The 15,335-nt window shown below is 41.8% G+C and overlaps 27 non-coding genes across 27 annotated transcripts; 16 read left to right on the plus strand and 11 right to left on the minus strand.

Annotated features, from left to right (window-relative positions):
• Positions 1–411: 411 nt before the first annotated feature.
• On the minus strand, positions 412–493 carry TRNAS-GCU (transfer RNA serine (anticodon GCU)). The gene has a single exon. It is a non-coding gene; the product is annotated as a tRNA-Ser (tRNA).
• Positions 494–721: 228 nt separating this feature from the next.
• Positions 722–795, plus strand: TRNAT-AGU (transfer RNA threonine (anticodon AGU)). The gene has a single exon. It is a non-coding gene; the product is annotated as a tRNA-Thr (tRNA).
• A 617-nt stretch (positions 796–1,412) lies between these two features.
• On the plus strand, positions 1,413–1,486 carry TRNAT-UGU (transfer RNA threonine (anticodon UGU)). The gene has a single exon. It is a non-coding gene; the product is annotated as a tRNA-Thr (tRNA).
• Positions 1,487–1,863: 377 nt separating this feature from the next.
• Positions 1,864–1,945, minus strand: TRNAS-GCU (transfer RNA serine (anticodon GCU)). The gene has a single exon. It is a non-coding gene; the product is annotated as a tRNA-Ser (tRNA).
• Positions 1,946–2,864: 919 nt separating this feature from the next.
• TRNAT-UGU (transfer RNA threonine (anticodon UGU)) lies at positions 2,865–2,938 on the plus strand. Its single transcript has one exon. It is a non-coding gene; the product is annotated as a tRNA-Thr (tRNA).
• A 377-nt stretch (positions 2,939–3,315) lies between these two features.
• TRNAS-GCU (transfer RNA serine (anticodon GCU)) lies at positions 3,316–3,397 on the minus strand. Its single transcript has one exon. It is a non-coding gene; the product is annotated as a tRNA-Ser (tRNA).
• A 228-nt stretch (positions 3,398–3,625) lies between these two features.
• Positions 3,626–3,699, plus strand: TRNAT-AGU (transfer RNA threonine (anticodon AGU)). The gene has a single exon. It is a non-coding gene; the product is annotated as a tRNA-Thr (tRNA).
• A 1,046-nt stretch (positions 3,700–4,745) lies between these two features.
• Positions 4,746–4,827, minus strand: TRNAS-GCU (transfer RNA serine (anticodon GCU)). Its single transcript has one exon. It is a non-coding gene; the product is annotated as a tRNA-Ser (tRNA).
• Positions 4,828–5,055: 228 nt separating this feature from the next.
• On the plus strand, positions 5,056–5,129 carry TRNAT-AGU (transfer RNA threonine (anticodon AGU)). Its single transcript has one exon. It is a non-coding gene; the product is annotated as a tRNA-Thr (tRNA).
• Positions 5,130–5,731: 602 nt separating this feature from the next.
• Positions 5,732–5,805, plus strand: TRNAT-UGU (transfer RNA threonine (anticodon UGU)). The gene has a single exon. It is a non-coding gene; the product is annotated as a tRNA-Thr (tRNA).
• A 377-nt stretch (positions 5,806–6,182) lies between these two features.
• TRNAS-GCU (transfer RNA serine (anticodon GCU)) lies at positions 6,183–6,264 on the minus strand. Its single transcript has one exon. It is a non-coding gene; the product is annotated as a tRNA-Ser (tRNA).
• Positions 6,265–6,492: 228 nt separating this feature from the next.
• On the plus strand, positions 6,493–6,566 carry TRNAT-AGU (transfer RNA threonine (anticodon AGU)). Its single transcript has one exon. It is a non-coding gene; the product is annotated as a tRNA-Thr (tRNA).
• Positions 6,567–7,183: 617 nt separating this feature from the next.
• Positions 7,184–7,257, plus strand: TRNAT-UGU (transfer RNA threonine (anticodon UGU)). Its single transcript has one exon. It is a non-coding gene; the product is annotated as a tRNA-Thr (tRNA).
• Positions 7,258–7,634: 377 nt separating this feature from the next.
• TRNAS-GCU (transfer RNA serine (anticodon GCU)) lies at positions 7,635–7,716 on the minus strand. Its single transcript has one exon. It is a non-coding gene; the product is annotated as a tRNA-Ser (tRNA).
• A 228-nt stretch (positions 7,717–7,944) lies between these two features.
• Positions 7,945–8,018, plus strand: TRNAT-AGU (transfer RNA threonine (anticodon AGU)). The gene has a single exon. It is a non-coding gene; the product is annotated as a tRNA-Thr (tRNA).
• A 1,053-nt stretch (positions 8,019–9,071) lies between these two features.
• TRNAS-GCU (transfer RNA serine (anticodon GCU)) lies at positions 9,072–9,153 on the minus strand. Its single transcript has one exon. It is a non-coding gene; the product is annotated as a tRNA-Ser (tRNA).
• A 228-nt stretch (positions 9,154–9,381) lies between these two features.
• On the plus strand, positions 9,382–9,455 carry TRNAT-AGU (transfer RNA threonine (anticodon AGU)). The gene has a single exon. It is a non-coding gene; the product is annotated as a tRNA-Thr (tRNA).
• Positions 9,456–10,072: 617 nt separating this feature from the next.
• Positions 10,073–10,146, plus strand: TRNAT-UGU (transfer RNA threonine (anticodon UGU)). Its single transcript has one exon. It is a non-coding gene; the product is annotated as a tRNA-Thr (tRNA).
• Positions 10,147–10,523: 377 nt separating this feature from the next.
• TRNAS-GCU (transfer RNA serine (anticodon GCU)) lies at positions 10,524–10,605 on the minus strand. Its single transcript has one exon. It is a non-coding gene; the product is annotated as a tRNA-Ser (tRNA).
• A 228-nt stretch (positions 10,606–10,833) lies between these two features.
• TRNAT-AGU (transfer RNA threonine (anticodon AGU)) lies at positions 10,834–10,907 on the plus strand. Its single transcript has one exon. It is a non-coding gene; the product is annotated as a tRNA-Thr (tRNA).
• Positions 10,908–11,967: 1,060 nt separating this feature from the next.
• On the minus strand, positions 11,968–12,049 carry TRNAS-GCU (transfer RNA serine (anticodon GCU)). Its single transcript has one exon. It is a non-coding gene; the product is annotated as a tRNA-Ser (tRNA).
• Positions 12,050–12,277: 228 nt separating this feature from the next.
• TRNAT-AGU (transfer RNA threonine (anticodon AGU)) lies at positions 12,278–12,351 on the plus strand. The gene has a single exon. It is a non-coding gene; the product is annotated as a tRNA-Thr (tRNA).
• A 617-nt stretch (positions 12,352–12,968) lies between these two features.
• On the plus strand, positions 12,969–13,042 carry TRNAT-UGU (transfer RNA threonine (anticodon UGU)). The gene has a single exon. It is a non-coding gene; the product is annotated as a tRNA-Thr (tRNA).
• A 377-nt stretch (positions 13,043–13,419) lies between these two features.
• Positions 13,420–13,501, minus strand: TRNAS-GCU (transfer RNA serine (anticodon GCU)). Its single transcript has one exon. It is a non-coding gene; the product is annotated as a tRNA-Ser (tRNA).
• Positions 13,502–13,729: 228 nt separating this feature from the next.
• On the plus strand, positions 13,730–13,803 carry TRNAT-AGU (transfer RNA threonine (anticodon AGU)). Its single transcript has one exon. It is a non-coding gene; the product is annotated as a tRNA-Thr (tRNA).
• A 1,056-nt stretch (positions 13,804–14,859) lies between these two features.
• TRNAS-GCU (transfer RNA serine (anticodon GCU)) lies at positions 14,860–14,941 on the minus strand. The gene has a single exon. It is a non-coding gene; the product is annotated as a tRNA-Ser (tRNA).
• A 228-nt stretch (positions 14,942–15,169) lies between these two features.
• On the plus strand, positions 15,170–15,243 carry TRNAT-AGU (transfer RNA threonine (anticodon AGU)). The gene has a single exon. It is a non-coding gene; the product is annotated as a tRNA-Thr (tRNA).
• Positions 15,244–15,335: the final 92 nt, after the last annotated feature.

The raw sequence follows: 15,335 nt of genomic DNA on the forward strand, positions 1-15,335 counted from the left end.
CAGGAGATCCTGAGTTCGAATCTCAGCAGTGCCTTTCTTTCTTTGCAATTTTGAGCTTTTCATACCAAGAAGTAGACGTTCAATCATATGTGACTTCAAACTTGTCTATCCCACAGTCCTAAGAATGTCCGAGCAAAGTCAAAAATATGTATGCTGGCTGAATGCCCAAAAGAAGGAAATGTCCTCATCTTCTTTATTGAATAGTATTAAGCACCATGCAAGAGAAATGGAAAAACAATGCAGGATTACTAATGCCAGGTTGATAGGTCACATGAGGCACGTTTCTGAATCAAAAATAGAAAACTGCCATGGTGGGAGCATCCACTGCATATGCTGACAATAAAGAATCTACAAGGCAAGTTGCAAAGAATCTACTAGGCAAGCTGCAAAGTGGTAAAAAGTAGAAGAAACCGACGAGGATGGGATTTGAACCCATGCATGCAGAGCACAATGGATTAGCAGTCCATCGCCTTAACCACTCGGCCACCTCGTCTACATAAGTCCCTACCTCCAGGTGATAGATTCTGAGAACAGGGTCAAAAAGTTTTTTGCTGCATTTTTATTGAAGGTCACAGATCAGGCACTGGCTGAGGGGACTGTAACTCCAAGTTGGTGAAAAAATGCAAGCTGCAACCACTCCATCAATGCACAACATTTAGTAGAAATTTGAATCATTGCGTAAGAAATTCCCATTTTCTGGCATTTCTGCTGGACTTCATGTGGTGCTGTGGCTTAGTTGGTTAAAGCGCCTGTCTAGTAAACAGGAGATCCTGAGTTCCAATCTCAGCAGTGCCTTTTTTCCCCCTAAATTTTAAGCTTTTCATACCAAAAAGCAGATGTTCAATCCTATCTGACATCAATATTGACCATCCCACAGCCCTAAGACAGTCCGAGCAAAGTCAAAAATATGGATGCTGGCTAAACGTCCAAAAGAAAGAAATGTCCTCATCTTCTTTATAGGATAGCATTAAGCACCATGCAAGAGGAATTGGAAAACAAGGCAGGATTTCTAAGGCCTGGTTGATAGGTCACGTAACGCACCCTTCTGGATTGGAAATAGAAAACTCCCATGCCTGCAAAGACAATAAAAAATCTTCAAAGCAAGATACCAAGTTGGAAAAGGCATGCAGAGCACAATGGATTAGCCGTCCATCGACTTAACCCCTCGGCCACCTCGTCTTTAAAAGGCAACCACTCCAGGTGAGACATTCTGACAACATGATCAACAAGTCTTTGGCTGCATTTTCATTGAAGGTCACATATTAAGCACTGGCTGAATGGACCGTAACTCAAAAAATGCAAGCTGCAACTGCTCCGTCAATATACAGCATTTTGTAGACATTTTAATCATTGCATAGCAATTCCCATTTTCTGACTTTCTGACTTTCTGACTTTTTGGCATTTGTTGTCATGGCGCTGTGGCTTAGTTGGTTAAAGTGCCTGTCTTGTAAACAGGAGATCCTGAGTTCGAATCTCAGCAGTGCCTTTCTTTCTTTGCAATTTTGAGCTTTTCATACCAAGAAGTAGACGTTCAATCATATGTGACTTCAAACTTGTCTATCCCACAGTCCTAAGAATGTCCGAGCAAAGTCAAAAATATGTATGCTGGCTGAATGCCCAAAAGAAGGAAATGTCCTCATCTTCTTTATTGGATAGTATTAAGCACCATGCAAGAGAAATGGAAAAACAATGCAGGATTACTAATGCCAGGTTGATAGGTCACATGAGGCACGTTTCTGAATCAAAAATAGAAAACTGCCATGGTGGGAGCATCCACTGCATATGCTGACAATAAAGAATCTACAAGGCAAGTTGCAAAGAATCTACTAGGCAATCTGCAAAGTGGTAAAAAGTAGAAGAAACCAACGAGGATGGGATTTGAACCCATGCATGCAGAGCACAATGGATTAGCAGTCCATCGCCTTAACCACTCGGCCACCTCGTCTACATAAGTCCCTACCTCCAGGTGATAGATTCTGAGAACAGGGTCCAAAAGTTTTTTGCTGCATTTTTATTGAAGGTCACAGATCAGGCACTAGCTGAGGGGACCGTAACTCCAAGTTGGTGAAAAAATGCAAGCTGCAACCAATCCATCAATGCACAACATTTAGTAGAAATTTGAATCATTGCGTAAGAAATTCCCATTTTCTGGCTTTTCTGCTGGACTTCACTTGGATGTGTGGCTTAGGTGGTTAAAGCGCCTGTCTAGTAAACAGGAGATCCTGAGTTCAAATCTCAGCAGTGCCTTTTTTCCCCCTAAATTTTAAGCTTTTCATACCAAAAAGCAGATGTTCAATCCTATCTGACATCAATATTGTCCATCCCACAGCCCTAAGACAGTCCGAGCAAAGTCAAAAATATGGATGCTGGCTAAACGTCCAAAAGAAAGAAATGTCCTCATCTTCTTTATAGGATAGCATTAAGCACCATGCAAGAGGAATTGGAAAACAAGGCAGGATTTCTAGGGCCTGGTTGATAGGTCACGTAACGCACCCTTCTGGATTGGAAATAGAAAACTCCCATGCCTGCAAAGACAATAAAAAATCTTCAAAGCAAGATACCAAGTTGGAAAAGGCATGCAGAGCACAATGGATTAGCCGTCCATCGACTTAACCCCTCGGCCACCTCGTCTTTAAAAGGCAACCACTCCAGGTGAGACATTCTGACAACATGATCAACAAGTCTTTGGCTGCATTTTCATTGAAGGTCACATATTAAGCACTGGCTGAATGGACCGTAACTCAAAAAATGCAAGCTGCAACTGCTCCGTCAATATACAGCATTTTGTAGACATTTTAATCATTGCATAGCAATTCCCATTTTCTGACTTTCTGACTTTCTGACTTTTTGGCATTTGTTGTCATGGCGCTGTGGCTTAGTTGGTTAAAGCGCCTGTCTTGTAAACAGGAGATCCTGAGTTCGAATCTCAGCAGTGCCTTTCTTTCTTTGCAATTTTGAGCTTTTCATACCAAGAAGTAGACGTTCAATCATATGTGACTTCAAACTTGTCTATCCCACAGTCCTAAGAATGTCCGAGCAAAGTCAAAAATATGTATGCTGGCTGAATGCCCAAAAGAAGGAAATGTCCTCATCTTCTTTATTGGATAGTATTAAGCACCATGCAAGAGAAATGGAAAAACAATGCAGGATTACTAATGCCAGGTTGATAGGTCACATGAGGCACGTTTCTGAATCAAAAATAGAAAACTGCCATGGTGGGAGCATCCACTGCATATGCTGACAATAAAGAATCTACAAGGCAAGTTGCAAAGAATCTACTAGGCAATCTGCAAAGTGGTAAAAAGTAGAAGAAACCGACGAGGATGGGATTTGAACCCATGCATGCAGAGCACAATGGATTAGCAGTCCATCGCCTTAACCACTCGGCCACCTCGTCTACATAAGTCCCTACCTCCAGGTGATAGATTCTGAGAACAGGGTCCAAAAGTTTTTTGCTGCATTTTTATTGAAGGTCACAGATCAGGCACTAGCTGAGGGGACCGTAACTCCAAGTTGGTGAAAAAATGCAAGCTGCAACCAATCCATCAATGCACAACATTTAGTAGAAATTTGAATCATTGCGTAAGAAATTCCCATTTTCTGGCTTTTCTGCTGGACTTCACTTGGCGCTGTGGCTTAGGTGGTTAAAGCGCCTGTCTAGTAAACAGGAGATCCTGAGTTCAAATCTCAGCAGTGCCTTTTTTTCCCCTAAATTTTAAGCTTTTCATACCAAAAAGCAGATGTTCTATCCTATCTGACATCAATATTGTCCATCCCACAGCCCTAAGACAGTCCGAGCAAAGTCAAAAATATGGATGCTGGCTAAACGCCCAAAAGAAAGAAATGTCCTCATCTTCTTTATAGGATAGCATTAAGCACCATGCAAGAGGAATTGGAAAACAAGGCAGGATTTCTAAGGCCTGGTTGATAGGTCACGTAACGCACCCTTCTGGATTGGAAATAGAAAACTCCCATGCCTGCAAAGACAATAAAAAATCTACAAAGCAAGATACCAAGTTGGAAAAGGCATGCAGAGCACAATGGATTAGCCGTCCATCGACTTAACCCCTCGGCCACCTCGTCTTTAAAAGGCAACCACTCCAGGTGAGACATTCTGACAACATGATCAACAAGTCTTTGGCTGCATTTTCATTGAAGGTCACATATTAAGCACTGGCTGAATGGACCGTAACTTAAAAAATGCAAGCTGCAACTGCTCCGTCAATATACAGCATTTTGTAGACATTTTAATCATTGCATAGCAATTCCCATTTTCTGACTTTCTGACTTTTTGGCTTTTTGGCATTGGTTGTCATGGCGCTGTGGCTTAGTTGGTCTTGTAAACAGGAGATCCTGAGTTCGAATCTCAGCAGTGCCTTTCTTTCTTTGCAATTTTGAGCTTTTCATACCAAGAAGTAGACGTTCAATCATATGTGACTTCAAACTTGTCTATCCCACAGTCCTAAGAATGTCCGAGCAAAGTCAAAAATATGTATGCTGGCTGAATGCCCAAAAGAAGGAAATGTCCTCATCTTCTTTATTGGATAGTATTAAGCACCATGCAAGAGAAATGGAAAAACAATGCAGGATTACTAATGCCAGGTTGATAGGTCACATGAGGCACGTTTCTGAATCAAAAATAGAAAACTGCCATGGTGGGAGCATCCACTGCATATGCTGACAATAAAGAATCTACAAGGCAAGTTGCAAAGAATCTACTAGGCAAGCTGCAAAGTGGAAGAAACCGACGAGGATGGGATTTGAACCCATGCATGCAGAGCACAATGGATTAGCAGTCCATCGCCTTAACCACTCGGCCACCTCGTCTACATAAGTCCCTACCTCCAGGTGATAGATTCTGAGAACAGGGTCAAAAAGTTTTTTGCTGCATTTTTATTGAAGGTCACAGATCAGGCACTGGCTGAGGGGACCGTAACTCCAAGTTGGTGAAAAAATGCAAGCTGCAACCACTCCATCAATGCACAACATTTAGTAGAAATTTGAATCATTGCGTAAGAAATTCCCATTTTCTGGCTTTTCTGCTGGACTTCATGTGGTGCTGTGGCTTAGTTGGTTAAAGCGCCTGTCTAGTAAACAGGAGATCCTGAGTTCAAATCTCAGCAGTGCCTTTTTTTCCCCCTAAATTTTAAGCTTTTCATACCAAAAAGCAACTGTTCAATCCTATCTGACATCAATATTGACCATCCCACAGCCCTAAGACAGTCCGAGCAAAGTCAAAAATATGGATGCTGGCTAAACGTCCAAAAGAAAGAAATGTCCTCATCTTCTTTATAGGATAGCATTAAGCACCATGCAAGAGGAATTGGAAAACAAGGCAGGATTTCTAAGGCCTGGTTGATAGGTCACGTAACGCACCCTTCTGGATTGGAAATAGAAAACTCCCATGCCTGCAAAGACAATAAAAAATCTTCAAAGCAAGATACCAAGTTGGAAAAGGCATGCAGAGCACAATGGATTAGCCGTCCATCGACTTAACCCCTCGGCCACCTCGTCTTTAAAAGGCAACCACTCCAGGTGAGACATTCTGACAACATGATCAACAAGTCTTTGGCTGCATTTTCATTGAAGGTAACATATTAAGCACTGGCTGAATGGACCGTAACTCAAAAAATGCAAGCTGCAACTGCTCCGTCAATATACAGCATTTTGTATACATTTTACTCATTGCATAGCAATTCCCATTTTCTGACTTTAAGGAAAGGGTTGTCATGGCGCTGTGGCTTAGTTGGTTAAAGCGCCTGTCTTGTAAACAGGAGATCCTGAGTTCGAATCTCAGCAGTGCCTTTCTTTCTTTGCAATTTTGAGCTTTTCATACCAAGAAGTAGACGTTCAATCATATGTGACTTCAAACTTGTCTATTCCACAGTCCTAAGAATGTCCGAGAAAAGTAAAAAATATGTATGCTGGCTGAATGCCCAAAAGAAGGAAATGTCCTCATCTTCTTTATTGGATAGTATTAAGCACCATGCAAGAGAAATGGAAAAACAATGCAGGATTACTAATGCCAGGTTGATAGGTCACATGAGGCACGTTTCTGAATCAAAAATAGAAAACTGCCATGGTGGGAGCATCCACTGCATATGCTGACAATAAAGAATCTACAAGGCAAGTTGCAAAGAATCTACTAGGCAAGCTGCAAAGTGGTAAAAAGTAGAAGAAACCAACGAAGATGGGATTTGAACCCATGCATGCAGAGCACAATGGATTAGCAGTCCATCGCCTTAACCACTCGGCCACCTCGTCTACATAAGTCCCTACCTCCAGATGATAGATTCTGAGAACAGGGTCAAAAAGTTTTTTGCTGCATTTTTATTGAAGGTCACAGATCAGGCACTGGCTGAGGGGACCGTAACTCCAAGTTGGTGAAAAAATGCAAGCTGCAACCACTCCATCAATGCACAACATTTAGTAGAAATTTGAATCATTGCGTAAGAAATTCCCATTTTCTGGCTTTTCTGCTGGACTTCATGTGGTGCTGTGGCTTAGTTGGTTAAAGCGCCTGTCTAGTAAACAGGAGATCCTGAGTTCAAAGCTCAGCAGTGCCTTTTTTCCCACTAAATTTTAAGCTTTTCATACCAAAAAGCAGATGTTCAATCCTATCTGACATCAATATTGACCATCCCACAGCCCTAAGACAGTCCGAGCAAAGTCAAAAATATGGATGCTGGCTAAACATCCAAAAGAAAGAAATGTCCTCATCTTCTTTATAGGATAGCATTAAGCACCATGCAAGAGGAATTGGAAAACAAGGCAGGATTTCTAAGGCCTGGTTGATAGGTCACGTAACGCACCCTTCTGGATTGGAAATAGAAAACTCCCATGCCTGCAAAGACAATAAAAAATCTTCAAAGCAAGATACCAAGTTGGAAAAGGCATGCAGAGCACAATGGATTAGCCGTCCATCGACTTAACCCCTCGGCCACCTCGTCTTTAAAAGGCAACCACTCCAGGTGAGACATTCTGACAACATGATCAATAAGTCTTTGGCTGCATTTTCATTGAAGGTCACATATTAAGCACTGGCTGAATGGACCGTAACTCAAAAAATGCAAGCTGCAACTGCTCCGTCAATATACAGCATTTTGTATACATTTTAATCATTGCATAGCAATTCCCATTTTCTGACTTTCTGACTTTCTGACTTTTTGGCATTTGTTGTCATGGTGCTGTGGCTTAGTTGGTTAAAGCGCCTGTCTTGTAAACAGGAGATCCTGAGTTCGAATCTCAGCAGTGCCTTTCTTTCTTTGCAATTTTGAGCTTTTCATACCAAGAAGTAGACGTTCAATCATATGTGACTTCAAACTTGTCTATCCCACAGTCCTAAGAATGTCCGAGCAAAGTCAAAAATATGTATGCTGGCTGAATGCCCAAAAGAAGGAAATGTCCTCATCTTCTTTATTGGATAGTATTAAGCACCATGCAAGAGAAATGGAAAAACAATGCAGGATTACTAATGCCAGGTTGATAGGTCACATGAGGCACGTTTCTGAATCAAAAATAGAAAACTGCCATGGTGGGAGCATCCACTGCATATGCTGACAATAAAGAATCTACAAGGCAAGTTGCAAAGAATCTACTAGGCAATCTGCAAAGTGGTAAAAAGTAGAAGAAACCGACGAGGATGGGATTTGAAGCCATGCATGCAGAGCACAATGGATTAGCAGTCCATCGCCTTAACCACTCGGCCACCTCGTCTACATAAGTCCCTACCTCCAGGTGATAGATTCTGAGAACAGGGTCCAAAAGTTTTTTGCTGCATTTTTATTGAATGTCACAGATCAGGCACTAGCTGAGGGGACCGTAACTCCAAGTTGGTGAAAAAATGCAAGCTGCAACCAATCCATCAATGCACAACATTTAGTAGAAATTTGAATCATTGAGTAAGAAATTCCCATTTTCTGGCTTTTCTGCTGGACTTCACTTGGCGCTGTGGCTTAGGTGGTTAAAGCGCCTGTCTAGTAAACAGGAGATCCTGAGTTCAAATCTCAGCAGTGCCTTTTTTTTCCCCTAAATTTTAAGCTTTTCATACCAAAAAGCAGATGTTCAATCCTATCTGACATCAATATTGTCCATCCCACAGCCCTAAGACAGTCCGAGCAAAGTCAAAAATATGGATGCTGGCTAAACGCCCAAAAGAAAGAAATGTCCTCATCTTCTTTATAGGATAGCATTAAGCACCATGCAAGAGGAATTGGAAAACAAGGCAGGATTTCTAAGGCCTGGTTGATAGGTCACGTAACGCACCCTTCTAGATTGGAAATAGAAAACTCCCATGCCTGCAAAGACAATAAAAAATCTACAAAGCAAGATACCAAGTTGGAAAAGGCATGCAGAGCACAATGGATTAGCCGTCCATCGACTTAACCCCTCGGCCACCTCGTCTTTAAAAGGCAACCACTCCAGGTGAGACATTCTGACAACATGATCAACAAGTCTTTGGCTGCATTTTCATTGAAGGTCACATATTAAGCACTGGCTGAATGGACCGTAACTCAAAAAATGCAAGCTGCAACTGCTCCGTCAATATACAGCATTTTGTAGACATTTTAATCATTGCATAGCAATTCCCATTTTCTGACTTTCTGACTTTTTGGCTTTTTGGCATTGGTTGTCATGGCGCTGTGGCTTAGTTGGTCTTGTAAACAGGAGATCCTGAGTTCGAATCTCAGCAGTGCCTTTCTTTCTTTGCAATTTTGAGCTTTTCATACCAAGAAGTAGACGTTCAATCATATGTGACTTCAAACTTGTCCCACAGTCCTAAGAATGTCCGAGCAAAGTCAAAAATATGTATGCTGGCTGAATGCCCAAAAGAAGGAAATGTCCTCATCTTCTTTATTGAATAGTATTAAGCACCATGCAAGAGAAATGGAAAAACAATGCAGGATTACTAATGCCAGGTTGATAGGTCACATGAGGCACGTTTCTGAATCAAAAATAGAAAACTGCCATGGTGGGAGCATCCACTGCATATGCTGACAATAAAGAATCTACAAGGCAAGTTGCAAAGAATCTACTAGGCAAGCTGCAAAGGGGTAAAAAGTAGAAGAAACCGACGAGGATGGGATTTAAACCCATGCATGCAGAGCACAATGGATTAGCAGTCCATCGCCTTAACCACTCGGCCACCTCGTCTACATAAGTCCCTACCTCCAGGTGATAGATTCTGAGAACAGGGTCAAAAAGTTTTTTGCTGCATTTTTATTGAAGGTCACAGATCAGGCACTGGCTGAGGGGACCGTAACTCCAAGTTGGTGAAAAAATGCAAGCTGCAACCACTACATCAATGCACAACATTTAGTAGAAATTTGAATCATTGGGTAAGAAATTCCCATTTTCTGGCATTTCTGCTGGACTTCATGTGGGGCTGTGGCTTAGTTGGTTAAAGCGCCTGTCTAGTAAACAGGAGATCCTGAGTTCAAATCTCAGCAGTGCCTTTTTTCCCCCTAAATTTTAAGCTTTTCATACCAAAAAGCAGATGTTCAATCCTATCTGACATCAATATTGACCATCCCACAGCCCTAAGACAGTCCGAGCAAAGTCAAAAATATGGATGCTGGCTAAACGTCCAAAAGAAAGAAATGTCCTCATCTTCTTTATAGGATAGCATTAAGCACCATGCAAGAGGAATTGGAAAACAAGGCAGGATTTCTAAGGCCTGGTTGATAGGTCACGTAACGCACCCTTCTGGATTGGAAATAGAAAACTCCCATGCCTGCAAAGACAATAAAAAATCTTCAAAGCAAGATACCAAGTTGGAAAAGGCATGCAGAGCACAATGGATTAGCCGTCCATCGACTTAACCCCTCGGCCACCTCGTCTTTAAAAGGCAACCACTCCAGGTGAGACATTCTGACAACATGATCAACAAGTCTTTGGCTGCATTTTCATTGAAGGTCACATATTAAGCACTGGCTGAATGGACCGTAACTCAAAAAATGCAAGCTGCAACTGCTCCGTCAATATACAGCATTTTGTAGACATTTTAATCATTGCATAGCAATTCCCATTTTCTGACTTTCTGACTTTCTGACTTTTTGGCATTTGTTGTCATGGCGCTGTGGCTTAGTTGGTTAAAGCGCCTGTCTTGTAAACAGGAGATCCTGAGTTCGAATCTCAGCAGTGCCTTTCTTTCTTTGCAATTTTGAGCTTTTCATACCAAGAAGTAGACGTTCAATCATATGTGACTTCAAACTTGTCTATCCCACAGTCCTAAGAATGTCCGAGCAAAGTCAAAAATATGTATGCTGGCTGAATGCCCAAAAGAAGGAAATGTCCTCATCTTCTTTATTGGATAGTATTAAGCACCATGCAAGAGAAATGGAAAAACAATGCAGGATTACTAATGCCAGGTTGATAGGTCACATGAGGCACGTTTCTGAATCAAAAATAGAAAACTGCCATGGTGGGAGCATCCACTGCATATGCTGACAATAAAGAATCTACAAGGCAAGTTGCAAAGAATCTACTAGGCAATCTGCAAAGTGGTAAAAAGTAGAAGAAACCGACAAGGATGGGATTTGAACCCATGCATGCAGAGCACAATGGATTAGCAGTCCATCGCCTTAACCACTCGGCCACCTCGTCTACATAAGTCCCTACCTCCAGGTGATAGATTCTGAGAACAGGGTCCAAAAGTTTTTTGCTGCATTTTTATTGAAGGTCACAGATCAGGCACTAGCTGAGGGGACCGTAACTCCAAGTTGGTGAAAAAATGCAAGCTGCAACCAATCCATCAATGCACAACATTTAGTAGAAATTTGAATCATTGCGTAAGAAATTCCCATTTTCTGGCTTTTCTGCTGGACTTCACTTGGCGCTGTGGCTTAGGAGGTTAAAGCGCCTGTCTAGTAAACAGGAGATCCTGAGTTCAAATCTCAGCAGTGCCTTTTTTTCCCCTAAATTTTAAGCTTTTCATACCAAAAAGCAGATGTTCAATCCTATCTGACATCAATATTGTCCATCCCACAGCCCTAAGACAGTCCGAGCAAAGTCAAAAATATGGATGCTGGCTAAACGCCCAAAAGAAAGAAATGTCCTCATCTTCTTTATAGGATAGCATTAAGCACCATGCAAGAGGAATTGGAAAACAAGGCAGGATTTCTAAGGCCTGGTTGATAGGTCACGTAACGCACCCTTCTGGATTGGAAATAGAAAACTCCCATGCCTGCAAAGACAATAAAAAATCTACAAAGCAAGATACCAAGTTGGAAAAGGCATGCAGAGCACAATGGATTAGCCGTCCATCGACTTAACCCCTCGGCCACCTCGTCTTTAAAAGGCAACCACTCCAGGTGAGACATTCTGACAACATGATCAACAAGTCTTTGGCTGCATTTTCATTGAAGGTCACATATTAAGCACTGGCTGAATGGACCGTAACTCAAAAAATGCAAGCTGCAACTGCTCTGTCAATATACAGCATTTTGTAGACATTTTAATCATTGCATAGCAATTCCCATTTTCTGACTTTCTGACTTTCTGACTTTTTGGCTTTTTGGCATTGGTTGTCATGGCGCTGTGGCTTAGTTGGTCTTGTAAACAGGAGATCCTGAGTTCGAATCTCAGCAGTGCCTTTCTTTCTTTGCAATTTTGAGCTTTTCATACCAAGAAGTAGACGTTCAATCATATGTGACTTCAAACTTGTCCCACAGTCCTAAGAATGTCCGAGCAAAGTCAAAAATATGTATGCTGGCTGAATGCCCAAAAGAAGGAAATGTCCTCATCTTCTTTATTGAATAGTATTAAGCACCATGCAAGAGAAATGGAAAAACAATGCAGGATTACTAATGCCAGGTTGATAGGTCACATGAGGCACGTTTCTGAATCAAAAATAGAAAACTGCCATGGTGGGAGCATCCACTGCATATGCTGACAATAAAGAATCTACAAGGCAAGTTGCAAAGAATCTACTAGGCAAGCTGCAAAGGGGTAAAAAGTAGAAGAAACCGACAAGGATGGGATTTGAACCCATGCATGCAGAGCACAATGGATTAGCAGTCCATCGCCTTAACCACTCGGCCACCTCGTCTACATAAGTCCCTACCTCCAGGTGATAGATTCTGAGAACAGGGTCAAAAAGTTTTTTGCTGCATTTTTATTGAAGGTCACAGATCAGGCACTGGCTGAGGGGACCGTAACTCCAAGTTGGTGAAAAAATGCAAGCTGCAACCACTACATCAATGCACAACATTTAGTAGAAATTTGAATCATTGGGTAAGAAATTCCCATTTTCTGGCATTTCTGCTGGACTTCATGTGGGGCTGTGGCTTAGTTGGTTAAAGCGCCTGTCTAGTAAACAGGAAATCCTGAGTTCAAATCTCAGCAGTGCCTTTTTTCCCCCTAAATTTTAAGCTTTTCATACCAAAAAGCAGATGTTCAATCCTATCTGACATCAATATTGACCATCCCACAGCCCTAAGACAGTCCGAGCAAAGTCAAAAATATGGATGCTGGCTAAACGTCCAAAAGAAAGAAATGTCCTCATCTTCTTTATAGGATAGCATTAAGCACCATGCAAGAGGAATTGGAAAACAAGGCAGGATTTCTAAGGCCTGGTTGATAGGTCACGTAACGCACCCTTCTGGATTGGAAATAGAAAACTCCCATGCCTGCAAAGACAATAAAAAATCTTCAAAGCAAGATACCAAGTTGGAAAAGGCATGCAGAGCACAATGGATTAGCCGTCCATCGACTTAACCCCTCGGCCACCTCGTCTTTAAAAGGCAACCACTCCAGGTGAGACATTCTGACAACATGATCAACAAGTCTTTGGCTGCATTTTCATTGAAGGTCACATATTAAGCACTGGCTGAATGGACCGTAACTCAAAAAATGCAAGCTGCAACTGCTCCGTCAATATACAGCATTTTGTAGACATTTTAATCATTGCATAGCAATTCCCATTTTCTGACTTTCTGACTTTCTGACTTTTTGGCATTTGTTGTCATGGCGCTGTGGCTTAGTTGGTTAAAGTGCCTGTCTTGTAAACAGGAGATCCTGAGTTCGAATCTCAGCAGTGCCTTTCTTTCTTTGCAATTTTGAGCTTTTCATACCAAGAATTAGACGTTCAATCATATGTGACTTCAAACTTGTCTATCCCACAGTCCTAAGAATGTCCGAGCAAAGTCAAAAATATGTATGCTGGCTGAATGCCCAAAAGAAGGAAATGTCCTCATCTTCTTTATTGGATAGTATTAAGCACCATGCAAGAGAAATGGAAAAACAATGCAGGATTACTAATGCCAGGTTGATAGGTCACATGAGGCACGTTTCTGAATCAAAAATAGAAAACTGCCATGGTGGGAGCATCCACTGCATATGCTGACAATAAAGAATCTACAAGGCAAGTTGCAAAGAATCTACTAGGCAATCTGCAAAGTGGTAAAAAGTAGAAGAAACCGACGAGGATGGGATTTGAACCCATGCATGCAGAGCACAATGGATTAGCAGTCCATCGCCTTAACCACTCGGCCACCTCGTCTACATAAGTCCCTACCTCCAGGTGATAGATTCTGAGAACAGGGTCCAAAAGTTTTTTGCTGCATTTTTATTGAAGGTCACAGATCAGGCACTAGCTGAGGGGACCGTAACTCCAAGTTGGTGAAAAAATGCAAGCTGCAACCAATCCATCAATGCACAACATTTAGTAGAAATTTGAATCATTGCGTAAGAAATTCCCATTTTCTGGCTTTTCTGCTGGACTTCACTTGGCGCTGTGGCTTAGGAGGTTAAAGCGCCTGTCTAGTAAACAGGAGATCCTGAGTTCAAATCTCAGCAGTGCCTTTTTTTCCCCTAAATTTTAAGCTTTTCATACCAAAAAGCAGATGTTCAATCCTATCTGACATCAATATTGTCCATCCCACAGCCCTAAGACAGTCCGAGCAAAGTCAAAAATATGGATGCTGGCTAAACGCCCAAAAGAAAGAAATGTCCTCATCTTCTTTATAGGATAGCATTAAGCACCATGCAAGAGGAATTGGAAAACAAGGCAGGATTTCTAAGGCCTGGTTGATAGGTCACGTAACGCACCCTTCTGGATTGGAAATAGAAAACTCCCATGCCTGCAAAGACAATAAAAAATCTACAAAGCAAGATACCAAGTTGGAAAAGGCATGCAGAGCACAATGGATTAGCCGTCCATCGACTTAACCCCTCGGCCACCTCGTCTTTAAAAGGCAACCACTCCAGGTGAGACATTCTGACAACATGATCAACAAGTCTTTGGCTGCATTTTCATTGAAGGTCACATATTAAGCACTGGCTGAATGGACCGTAACTCAAAAAATGCAAGCTGCAACTGCTCCGTCAATATACAGCATTTTGTAGACATTTTAATCATTGCATAGCAATTCCCATTTTCTGACTTTCTGACTTTTTGGCTTTTTGGCATTGGTTGTCATGGCGCTGTGGCTTAGTTGGTCTTGTAAACAGGAGATCCTGAGTTCGAATCTCAGCAGTGCCTTTCTTTCTTTGCAATTTTGAGCTTTTCATACCAAGAAGTAGACGTTCAATCATATGTGACTTCAAACTTGTCTATCCCACAGTCCTAAGAATGTCCGAGCAAAGTCAAAAATATGTATGCTGGCTGAATGCCCAAAAGAAGGAAATGTCCTCATCTTCTTTATTGGATAGTATTAAGCACCATGCAAGAGAAATGGAAAAACAATGCAGGATTACTAATGCCAGGTTGATAGGTCACATGAGGCACGTTTCTGAATCAAAAATAGAAAACTGCCATGGTGGGAGCATCCACTGCATATGCTGACAATAAAGAATCTACAAGGCAAGTTGCAAAGAATCTACTAGGCAATCTGCAAAGTGGTAAAAAGTAGAAGAAACCGACGAGGATGGGATTTGAACCCATGCATGCAGAGCACAATGGATTAGCAGTCCATCGCCTTAACCACTCGGCCACCTCGTCTACATAAGTCCCTACCTCCAGGTGATAGATTCTGAGAACAGGGTCCAAAAGTTTTTTGCTGCATTTTTATTGAAGGTCACAGATCAGGCACTAGCTGAGGGGACCGTAACTCCAAGTTGGTGAAAAAATGCAAGCTGCAACCAATCCATCAATGCACAACATTTAGTAGAAATTTGAATCATTGCGTAAGAAATTCCCATTTTCTGGCTTTTCTGCTGGACTTCACTTGGCGCTGTGGCTTAGGAGGTTAAAGCGCCTGTCTAGTAAACAGGAGATCCTGAGTTCAAATCTCAGCAGTGCCTTTTTTCCCCCTAAATTTTAAGCTTTTCATACCAAAAAGCAGATGTTCAATCCTATCTGACATCAATATTGTCCATCCCACAGCCCTAAGACA

Source organism: Hyla sarda, chromosome 6, assembly GCF_029499605.1.
Source record: "Hyla sarda isolate aHylSar1 chromosome 6, aHylSar1.hap1, whole genome shotgun sequence".
NCBI classification, from domain to species: Eukaryota; Metazoa; Chordata; class Amphibia; order Anura; family Hylidae; genus Hyla; species Hyla sarda.